This window comes from Micromys minutus (assembly GCF_963924665.1).
Source record: "Micromys minutus genome assembly, chromosome: 12".
NCBI classification, from domain to species: Eukaryota; Metazoa; Chordata; class Mammalia; order Rodentia; family Muridae; genus Micromys; species Micromys minutus.
In genome coordinates this window covers 46,171,042-46,182,021 of record NC_137981.1, presented here as the reverse complement: position 1 = coordinate 46,182,021, position 10,980 = coordinate 46,171,042, and positions in this window count along the sequence as shown.

Genomic DNA, 10,980 nt, shown 5'->3' with positions numbered 1-10,980 from the left:
AAACATAGAGACTCTGAAAGCTGAGCATGGTGGTGTGCGCCTGTAATCCCTGCATTTAGGAAGTAGAGGCAGAGATTAAAACTTTTATTACTAACATAGAAAATCAGATGCAACCTGTAAAAAAAATTCTTTTTTTATTCTGAAAAAGCATGGAATTTCAAAAACAAGTAAATTTGGATAGAATATTCTTTCTTTTGTTTGGTTTGTGTTTTGTGGGACAGAGTCTTCTCATGAAGCCCTGGCTGACCTTGAACTTGTGTCCCGTCTCTATGTCCCGAGTACTAGGACTATGGTATGCGTCACTACTCTAAGCAAGAAAGTGCTCTTAACAGTGTGCTCCCAGTCGTCACTTCAAAACTGAGGCATCCCTTAAGATGCACAGGGGTGACTTTTCTCACAACTGTGACGAAACACCCCCGCCGGAGCGGAGGAGAAGCTAATTGTAATGGTTTCAGCTCTGCCGGTGCAGGAAAGGAACGGTGGAGTTCAAGGAGAAGAACATGGGACAGACTCCTTAACACAAACCAGGAAGGAAGCAGAGAGCTAGCCCGGAGTGAAGGTTGCCCTAGACCTCCAAATAGGTCTAGTGATAAGCTGGCCCCAAGGGTTTCAACCCTTTCAGGTAAAGAGCACATGGTCAAACACATGAACCTGGGGTGAGTATGACAGCACTCTGAACATAAGCTCTAAGGCCCAGTTCAGTGGGTCATGAAACTGGTGAAAATCTCTTTCTAATGCTTCTTAGATACACATTGTCCTAGAGCACAGGTAAACCTGTATTTCCACCTTTGCTCTCTCCTGCATACTGTCTCCTATTCTGGAATATCTTTGGGCGGACCAGTTCTCAATAGGACGTGGGCATCATATTGCCTGACACTCACGTGCCCAGACTGAGCTGCTCAATCAGCAAAGGCGTCAACAATGTGCTACCGATGTCATCAATGTCCCCAGCCCCACCCACCAGTGTCTCCCACTGTCTGTGCTGAGGCAGTGGAAGAAGAGGAGGAGGAGGAGAGGAAGAAGCTGACTTTCAGTGAGATAACACTGAGAAGACTGAGTCTCCCCTGTCTGGACATTCTGTCAACTGTTTCTATTACATGCTTCTTGGGGTGGGGTTGGGGGAGGGCGCATGATTGCCAAGCCCGGTGTGGCCGGAGTGGGGACAGAGTGACATGAGGAGATGTGCACACAGCAGACACACAGAGAAAAAGACTCTGAAAGCAGAGAACCCAATCTCAAGGCCTGGGATTGAAACTCCTAAAGAGTTTCCCCTCGTCTTTAAGGTTAGTCAGTTTGAAAACAGATAGGAAGGTTGATTAGGCCTTGAACTTGCTAAGCCAGTTTGTCAGCAGGGAGCCCGCTGGTGGGGGAGACAGAGGCTGCCTGGCTTTGGTCTCAAGTCAAGGTGGTGAGGAAGAAGCAGGCCATCTTGGACATTCGCCACCTTTACTACCTAGCCATGTCCTCTCCCTATCTGCCTAGCTACCAGAGAGTCTAATTCCTTCCCTCCCAGTAGAGGAATCCCTTCCCAAAGCAGAGGCCTCATGACTAACCTCTCAGGAGTCCTGTTAATACTGAGGTTCACTTAAGAAAAACCAGTTCCACAATTCTGAGCTACAGTTGAAGCAAGTTGCAATTAAATACAAGCCAAGAAGATGGACTCTGGCCAACGGCCATGAGTCATGATTTTGTAGAAGCTTAAAAAAGACAAACCCCCAAATCTACCCCCTTTCTAATCAGGCCCAATTGGGGAAAGCATACGTCCTGACCTATTTCCTGTCTTGCCTACGTGTCATGAAGCACATCTGATGTAGTTGGTTAAGGGGAGTGAAAACATTTGACTTATCTCCCAAGAACAACTGCTCCCAGAATTCCAGGAAATTATCTTGTCCTTGGGCAAGTGGGCTTACAAGCTAGCATTGGCCCTTCCAGTCCTTTCTCAGCACTGTCCACAACAGCAGATCACTGTCCACCAACAGGACTGAGCAGGCCACCCTGTGGATGTGGGATAGAGATAACCCTACAGTTTGTTCTGTTCTGTGTGGTCCTGAGGAGTAAGCCAGTTTAACCGTTTTCAATCAAGCCTGAGGCGCCATGGGATATCCAACCCATGGAGGGAGAGACAGACATGCTGTGAGGGCACACTGGAGGCAGGCTGGGGAGTGAACCAGATGTCAGGGACAGGAGAAAGGCTGAAGGCTGGAGAGGCTGGGGCTAGCACAATGGGCTGTCCAACCCTGGTTGACAGAAAGGTACGAGCTCTGTTCCAGGGCCCTTGGGGTTTTCTAGTGAGCTGATGGGAGGAAAACAGGGGCGAGGGGTCTGCAGATTTATTAACACATAGGTGCTGTCAAAATACTGCCAGTGATGGCTTCCTCTTGGAGCTGGAGTGGATCCGGGAAGGTTAATCAGACTCCACATTGAAGAGTAGGGAAGGGAAGCAGCTCCAGGAGAGACCGACAGCCCAGGTGCATTGAAGTGGGACTATCAGGTGGCTTTGCTGGCTGACAAGTGGGAAAAGAGAAGGATTTAGTGAAAGAACGGGCTGCAAAGTACAGCCCGCAGCATGTGGCACAGCACAGTGACGGAGGTGTTCGCTGTCCTCACAGCACAATGCTGAGAAAGGCCCCAAGGGACACATGTGCGGCTCTGTTCCAGGAACACAGCACAGATTGAGTGCTGGGTGCATCAAGGACCGAACGGAGGCTCACTAGTTGACATAGGAAGGCCTACGTACCCTAGGGCAGCCGTAGAAGAAAGGGAAGGTAAGGGAAAGGCAGGAAGAACCAGGGTCAGATAGTGTAAAACTGAAGGGACTCCCCAAAGCTCAGCAAAAACAAAACAAACAAACGAAAAACAAAAAAAAAAAAACAACAAACCACATTTCAATAGCGTTTTAAAGTGATGTTAGGGACCAGGGAGAGAGCTCAGCCACCAAACTCCTTGCGCATGCTCATGACGTCATCACTGGGAAGGCGGAAGCAAACTACCGTGTTTGCAGGAATGTGTGTACCGTGTATGTGCCTGGTGCTTCAGGTCCCCTGGAATTGGAGGTAAAGGATGGTTGTGAGCCACTCAAGTGGGTGCTGAGAATAAAACCCAGGCTCTGCAAGAACAGTAGGCATCATAAGTGCTGAGCCATCTCTCCAAGCCACCATAAACATAATTTTTTTTTAAAGTACAAACACAGGCTCACAGCCTATATGTCTGAAATCGAAGTATTCTCCTCCTATTTATGAACACACCTTCACTGGCACCCGAGGGAGCGGTGTTCTCGGGAAGGCGATGGCCCCTCCCCCAAAACACTTTGACTCTTGTCTCCAAATCCCCCTTGGGACTCGTGGGTGGGGGGGCAACACAGCTTACCTTTAGGAGGCTAAATCAAAGGGAAAACTCTGAGGCACTTTAGAGGGAGTCTTGGGACCATATTTCAGGAAACTCTGGGTTCCCAGGTACTCACAGCTTCGTTCTAAAGAGGAGTGGAGTTGTGGGTAAGCATGGCCCCATAGCCTCCGTCTCCCACCTTTGCTGAGAGCGATAGCAGGAGAAAGGCACTAGTAACAGTCTGGCTCACAGGAAAAGCCTGGTCAACAGCTAGCAGCAGGAAACCAGTGGGCTGAGGTAGGATCGGGAGACCTTGGGATGAGAGGAGGCTAGCGGTACAGGCACAAAGAGCTGCTCACACACTCAAGGATGGGAAGCCATTTTTTTTTTTTTTTTTTTTTTTTTTTTTTTTGTTCCTCTACACGCCAGAGTTCCGATTTCTGTTTGAATCTGCTTGCCACAGCATCATCCAGAGAACGGTGTTAGTTGTTAGTGGAATGAGAAAGGGGAACCAGAATTTCCCCTTTCAAACCAGTTACAAAATTACTTCTTAAGAGGGGTCCTCAAATGTCTGTTTTAAGGAAGCGTCTTACACCAAGGATGTTAACAGTGAAACAGTGTTTCTCTGTCCCATCCCCCCTCTGGTGGTTGGCTGTATAAGGCTGCTTCCTGAGTAGCAGTCCTTGGGCAGTGTCTGACTAATTGATGTCAAGCTGGAGAGGCTTAGACCTGAAGGCAGGGACTAACATCCTAAATGCCCGCAGATTCACGATCTCTTCAGCTGGGACAGGAAGCTGGGGCCCAGGGTGAGGCTAAAATCACCAGCCCTACAAATAAGTCTCTCACCTTGTAACTTGCTTGCCATATTCCTGGAGCAAGTCAGAAGTTTCCAGCTGTTGTTTTTGTTTGTTTTTGTTTTTTATTTGAGGAAAGTGTCCCTTCTACCACCCTGTCTCTATTTATTATCTTTTCCTGGTCCCTAGCTCCATTCATCTGAAGAAAATTTTAACGTTAAAAGGAAACTAACAAAGTCTATTGAGCAAGTGCTCTTGCTGGGCACTTAAAGGCACCTTTGAGGAAGGGCTTGCTGGTAGCCACCAGAGCTGAACTATTACCTGGTTCTCATTGCTCATTGTGGTCCCCAGGACTATGAAACTAGAGTATACCCCTTACCTCTGAAGGCCCTGGGGAAATCACTTCTGGTGTAAAACTGAGGTTTTGACACTGGAGGCTGTGACTGGTGTTGGTTGAGTGAAGGATAGAGATGCTCCCGCGACAAATTATCTGCTTCAAAATATTAGCGTGTGAAACAGTAAGGTCTGGTGAGAAGCCTTCCTCTAATGAGCTTGGGGAAGGCAGATCTATCGAAACTTTTAGGAAAATAAATCTGTTGTTTGATGCAGAGTCCGAAGAGCTTCAGTGCTGACTGGGCAGTGTGAGAAGCCAGCTATGGGCTGGCCACAGCCTCAAAGGAATGAAATGACCTCGTTGGTTCGGGTTCCACACTTGCCTTATTTAACATGGTTTCATCTGTGGACTTCTTGTGATTGGCTGAAGCTTGCAGCTATGATTGGCTGACGTACTAAGATATATACATCCTCAGGGCTGACTTCAGGTTTACTCGGTGGCCTCAGACTTTTGACTGTGGACATGCCACCAGGTCTCTGCATCCTCAGTAGCCTCAGTGTTGCTGGTGAGTATAGCACCATCTACACTCAGGCGGCTTTTGAGGATCAAATGTTCAAGGTCTGGAGGTCAGCAGCCACCCCTAACAATCCTCTAAGGAACCTTAGCATCCAAGAGTGGTTTTGTCCCTGAAATTTTCAGTGTCTGCTGTAATACTAAATATGACCAGCAGAGGTCACTGGTGAATGTTCCTTACTATCCATGGCAAGGCTTAGCAGGTGACCTTTTAAATTGCTTGTAAATTGTCTTGTAAATTGCTGATAGCTTGGAGGTTTAGAGCTGAAAAAGACTCTGGCAACACCATAGCTGGATTCTGAGTGGTCCATCCGTGATCTGTGGCTGTCCAGAGATGGCAGCACCATCTTTCTGAGGAAAACCACACAAAATGTCTTAGTATTAGCGAGTAGCTGAAATGAAGGGAAGGCGACTCGTGACACTTGTGGCTGTAGAAGATCAGTTTAGCAGGCCACAGAGGAGTAAGCCTGCTCACAGAGATCCCCCAGCTTTTGCCTCCCAAGTGCTGAGATTATGTGCCACTATACCTGGTTGAGTGTGGTTTTGTTTTGCGTTTTGCAGCAGCATCCCACTGTGAAGCCCAGGCTTGCAACCCGCCTGACTCAGGCTCCAAGTCTTGAAATTATGGGACCGAGTCTGCTGAAAGGAAATTAAATTCAAGGTCTGATAATCCTGTTGCTGGTTTTTGGTATTTTCTTCATAGTATATTTTAGTCTTTAATAAATAAGACCTTCCACACTCTGACAGTCTCTGCAATGCTGAATTCTCTCTTTAAGGAGAAATAATGTTTCCTATACTTCCCTTAGTTTTAGTTTTCTGAATATGATTTGTTTAGGCTGTCTTTTGTGCAAGGGGATGGAATGCGGGGTGAGCACACAGAGGGAGGTGTCTTGTCAGTTGTTATCTAGGAGATTTAGGGCTTAACTGCCTTCTCGGGACACCTGGGCACCATCACTTGCGATTGCGGCGCTCTGGAATTCACAGTCATTAGAGAAGCTGTAACTTATTTTGTATAAACACCACGGTGCCTGGGACTGCGGAACACTGTAGTGTAGTTAATTCTTGTGTAGATAGCAGGGCCCTGGGAAGAGTCCATGCTCTCACAGAGGGGAATGGGGTGAGGAGGTCATTATGTGGGGCTCGGGCTCCTGACTTCCTGACTGCACATAAGCTGTGAGTGTTGAGTGAGCTTTGTACTCAAAATTCTTCCCAGCCCCCGACCCTCTCCCTATAAAACCCCTTAGCTTTCGAGTCTCAGGGTCGATACCACTGTCTCCTGCATGAGATACGTATCGGTCCGGAGCTCCGCCATTAAACTACCTTGTGCTTTTGCAGCAACAAGGTCTCTTGCGTTTCATTGGGTAACCCTGTGTCCCGAGACTTGAGTGGGGGTCCCCGAAAGGGGGTCCTACACTACCAGTTTATTAGAAGCTTTCTGTCCATCCTGGGTGTAGTTTGTGCAAATGGGCATCTGAGTTCCATGGCTTTCAAGAATTTTAAAAGTTCTTGGGCTAGACTCTAACTTTCTATCTCTAACTTTCCCCACTTCTGTGAGCTATCATGATTTAGCTTTATACCAAATTGAAGGCACAAAGTTCATCTCTTTCACCACTGAAAACATTTGCGCAGTGTGGTTGCTGGTGGTCGGCCAGGTTTTTTTTTTTTTTTTTTTTTTGGTTGTTTTGTTCTGTGTGAAATAAGGTCTTGCCTACATAGCCCAGACTGGCTTCAATTTTAGGATCCTTCTGTTTCAGCTTAGTGAGGTCTGGGATTGTAGGGATGAGACACCATTTTTTGAGTTTAGAAAGTACATTTCAGATTTGAGGGCCCCTGGGAAATACCATATATCACCCCCACCCACCACCTGCTGGGGCCAGTCTGCTAGTGGACTGACCTAGTGTTTACTCCCAAAACTATGTGTGTTGCCACTCAGGTTGGCTCTTTCTTATAAACTGGACAGTGGGCATCAGAGCTGCACCCCAGGGACAGAGGTGTAGGGAGTGCTGAGGAAGAGCTGCACCCCAGGGACAGAGGAAGGGAGGCTGAGGATGGGAGCCCTGTAGTTGGCCAACATGGCTGCCAGATGAGCAGCTTCCCTGGCCAGAGTCTGCATGTGGCAACTCTGCCCCACCTTCCTCTTTCTCTACCTCTTACCTCTGCTATTTTGTTGCCTGCTGGTACCCCTCCCAAGTCATCCTCGTGATGTCATCACCAGTAACCACATCCTTTCCGAGGCCTCATCTCCATTCCTCCTGGCCTTACTCCAGTGCCCTTTCCCTGTCAGTCCCTCCATTTTCCCAGCCATAGCTGCTTCCTCTGCTCCAGCTCACCGCACCTTGTACACTGCCTGTCCGCTTTCCTTCTTTCCTTCCTTCCTTCCTTCCTTCCTTCCTCCCTCCCTCCCTCCCTCCCTTCCTCCCTCCCTTCCTTTCTTCTTTCCTTCCTTCCTTCCTTCCTTCCTTCCTTCCTTCCTCCCTCCCTCCCTCCCTTCCTCCCTCCCTTCCTTTCTTCTTTCCTTCCTTCCTTCCTTCCTTCCTGGAAAACATCCAGTCAACTTCAGTCTCACCTCTGCCCTTGACATCTTCTCTGCTGGGAGTGTTCTCCTGTTTTGTTTTTCCTTTGAAAAGAGTTTAATAACTAATTGGCAAATCGATTCATTACTAAAGATTATCAATGAGTTGTTTAACTTTTACTTAGCCATGCTTGTATTTATAGAGTATAGCCGTGTTATAGCCGTGTTATAGCTGTGTTTGGAGAACGGTGTGTCTCATGCTTATGGAGCAGGTAGTCTCACAAGTCACATACCACGGATGACCTTCTGTAATTCCTTCCTGATTTCACTGTATCCAAGAAAAACCAGAGAGAAGCCTTAAGCCAGTGGTTTTCGGCTTTCCCAATGGCTTTTTGATACAGTTCCTTGTGCGTGGTGACCCCTGGCCAAAAAGTTATTTTCATGGATACTTCATAATGGTAATTTTTACAAGTTGTAACATAAATATCTTGTATGCAGGATATCTCGTGTGTGACCCCTGTGAAAGAATCATTAAACTCTCAAAGGGGGTCATTACCCATGGGTTGGGAAATACTGTCCTAAGCTTTAAACTGAGTGTGGTGCCTATAATCCAGCATCTAGAGGTGGAGCCTACAGGATTAATGAGCATCAGAGGACAGGGCTGCATAAGGTGATCCTGTCCAAAAAGGATCAAAAGGAAAGAAAAAAACTAAGGTAAACAAGCAAACAGACAGAGCTGCAGGTGTCTTGACCTTTCTTGGAGATGAACTTTCTAGAAGCAAGAGGACGCCAGGTCTGGGACCTATTGAACCCATCAGTCTTTGCAACACTGATATCCTATAGATGTGGGAAGGCAGAATGTCTATGAAACAAATGTGGAGGCCACTTCTCCGCAGCTGTAGGAATGGTCTTGGTCTTCTGAAGCCGTCCCATGTGCCCTCTACAGCTAAAATTCCATCAAAGCAGAACTCCTTCCTTTAAAAGAAGTTTACACTTGGTTTCCTCCACTGCAGAAGTATATCGGATCAACTGCATCTCATCTCCCTCTTTCCAGAAACACACTGAGGTTAAAAACATACAGAAGCCTAAGAGAACACAGCACACCATGTGCACTGGAGTATCAAGGGGAACTAGTTTGGCAGTTCTGACGGAAGCAAGAGTTCAAACTCTGGCTGGAGTCTGAGGCCTCTGGTCCTCCTCTGTTCTTCCATCACCTCCCACCCCCAAGTCCACCTCAGAAGGCCAAACACAGAGTGAGATATCCTGGGCTAAAGGTGGGGGATGTGTGTTTCTCTGTCCATCACATTGAAACACCCAGAGAATCCCCGTCAAGCAGAGTTTAAGATATGGATGTAAGTTGAACACAAGGGATTTGGGTGAAAATCTGCACATTGAAGAGATGGGGTTCAGTCCCTTTCCCCCACATGCTACTTTCGGGAATCGGGGAGCCATGATAATGTTTCCCCATAAAAGATTGCTTTAACTGAAACGGTGACAGACGGTGACTAAAAGTCTCTCTTAGGAACCTGTAAGTAAGCAGCCATATTCCCACAGGTTCATGTCTGCACGCTCCCTTCTCTGACGTGAGCACCTTCTGGGTGGAAGCAAGGCCACAGAGCTGAGGATTCTGCTATCTCCCATAGGGTGGGAAGGGTGGTAGAGGTTAGAGCTTCTGTGAGAGATTTTCTGTTGGTTTCTCAGTGCCCCACCTTCATCCTCTTGCTTATGGCTCCCAGGTGAGTATGGACAATTAGCAGCCCCCAAAACAGAACTGAGGGAGAAAGGACAGAGAAGTCTTCATTGTCTGCTCCCTAGAGTATCCTCCTGTGAGGCTGCCTTGGTCAAAGGTCATAGTGCCTGTCACAGAACCTACTCAGCATACCAGGTTGCCCTTCTTGGTTCTGAAAACCTCCATCGCCCTCATCTCTTGAGGGGGTGGAGTGGTAAGAGCTCCGCTACTGTCAATCAAGGTCCAGCCACACCCAGTCCATCCCTTTGTGAACGCAGAACATCTGGGTTGGGTTTGCATCCTCACTGCTGTGGATGGTTTGTGGGTGTTCCTGCTATAGACTGGGCTGAGGAAGGGGGGCCAAAGGAAGAGATCCCACAGAAGATGGAGGAGCTGTGGGTCTGGAGGCCATTTTTCCAACAAAGTGGATCGGGGAACCACCACAGTGTGCATGAACGTCAGCATTGTCTGACCTCCGACACTTGTCCTAGAAACCACCTATAGGCAAACTTTGACTAGATCTGTTCTGGAAATTTCTATCCAGGTTAGCCATATTGACACAGGATCACCTCAGGAATTCTAGTCCCCTTTCTTACGGTCAGGTCTCCCTTTTGTGTGTGACAAACTGAATTGAATTGGAGTAGGCTTATACCTCGTGACATTTCTGAGGCACTAAAGATGAGGAATAGCAGTAAGTCTTTGGTGCTAATCAAACTTTAGAACAGAGAATGGGGTGTCGGGAGGATGGAGAGGAAGCTCGTAGAATAACAGCATTTCGCACCTCAGAGCTTTATCTGGATATACATTAAGACAGAAAGTCTGGGGTGAGGAAGTTTTGACACATATGAAACTGGCCACTTGCTTGAGGAAGTTGTGAGAAACATCACCACATTTATTCCCATGTGGTAGAAAAGTAACCCGTGCAAATACAGACCTTGCATGTTGCCTCTGGACATACCTTATTTACAAATAACTGGGAAACTTGATCCAAGGAGTCACAATAAAGGCTAATCCAGAGCCACTGAAAACACTACAGTTCTTATCAGAACAAATGGTGGGTTTCATAACCCAAGGTTCCCAAGATTGATCTGGAAAAAAGAATGTCTACCCAAAATAATTACAACTGAAAACGTTATTAGTCCAAAGAGGAAGTCATTCCCTCAAGAAGGAATCAATAATCAAGATTAGCCTGAGGAGAACGTGACAACCTGAAGCTACAAAATGTGCACATTTAGTGACTAATTTAATGGGATTAAAAATTATAACAAAAGAATAAATACTGTGAAAAAAGTCAGCACTAATCTATCAGAATCGAAAGGGCCACTATAGAAATTGATTTATGAAATGAATATCGTATTAGAAACAAAGGGAAAACAGGCAGATAAATGTTACAGAATTCTCTAGGGTGTTGGATACCTGAACAAAGATATGAAGAGGGAGAAGAAATGGAAAGAGAAGCTACAGATAACATTTCACAGGGATTCTAGAACATCCAAAAAACCAGGAAGAGCCAAGGGCTGAGAATTTTCTAGAAAGGAATAGTATAGCTTTGATTTGATGTTTGTGCACATTCCAAAGTTTAATAAAGTCAAGTTCACACTAGACATATCCCATTGCAACATCTATGACAAAGAGGCATGAGATGCATTGAGAAGCCACAGAGGACAGGTGTGTTATTGTAACAGGTCTGGGACCTCCATGTCCAGGGGCTGAA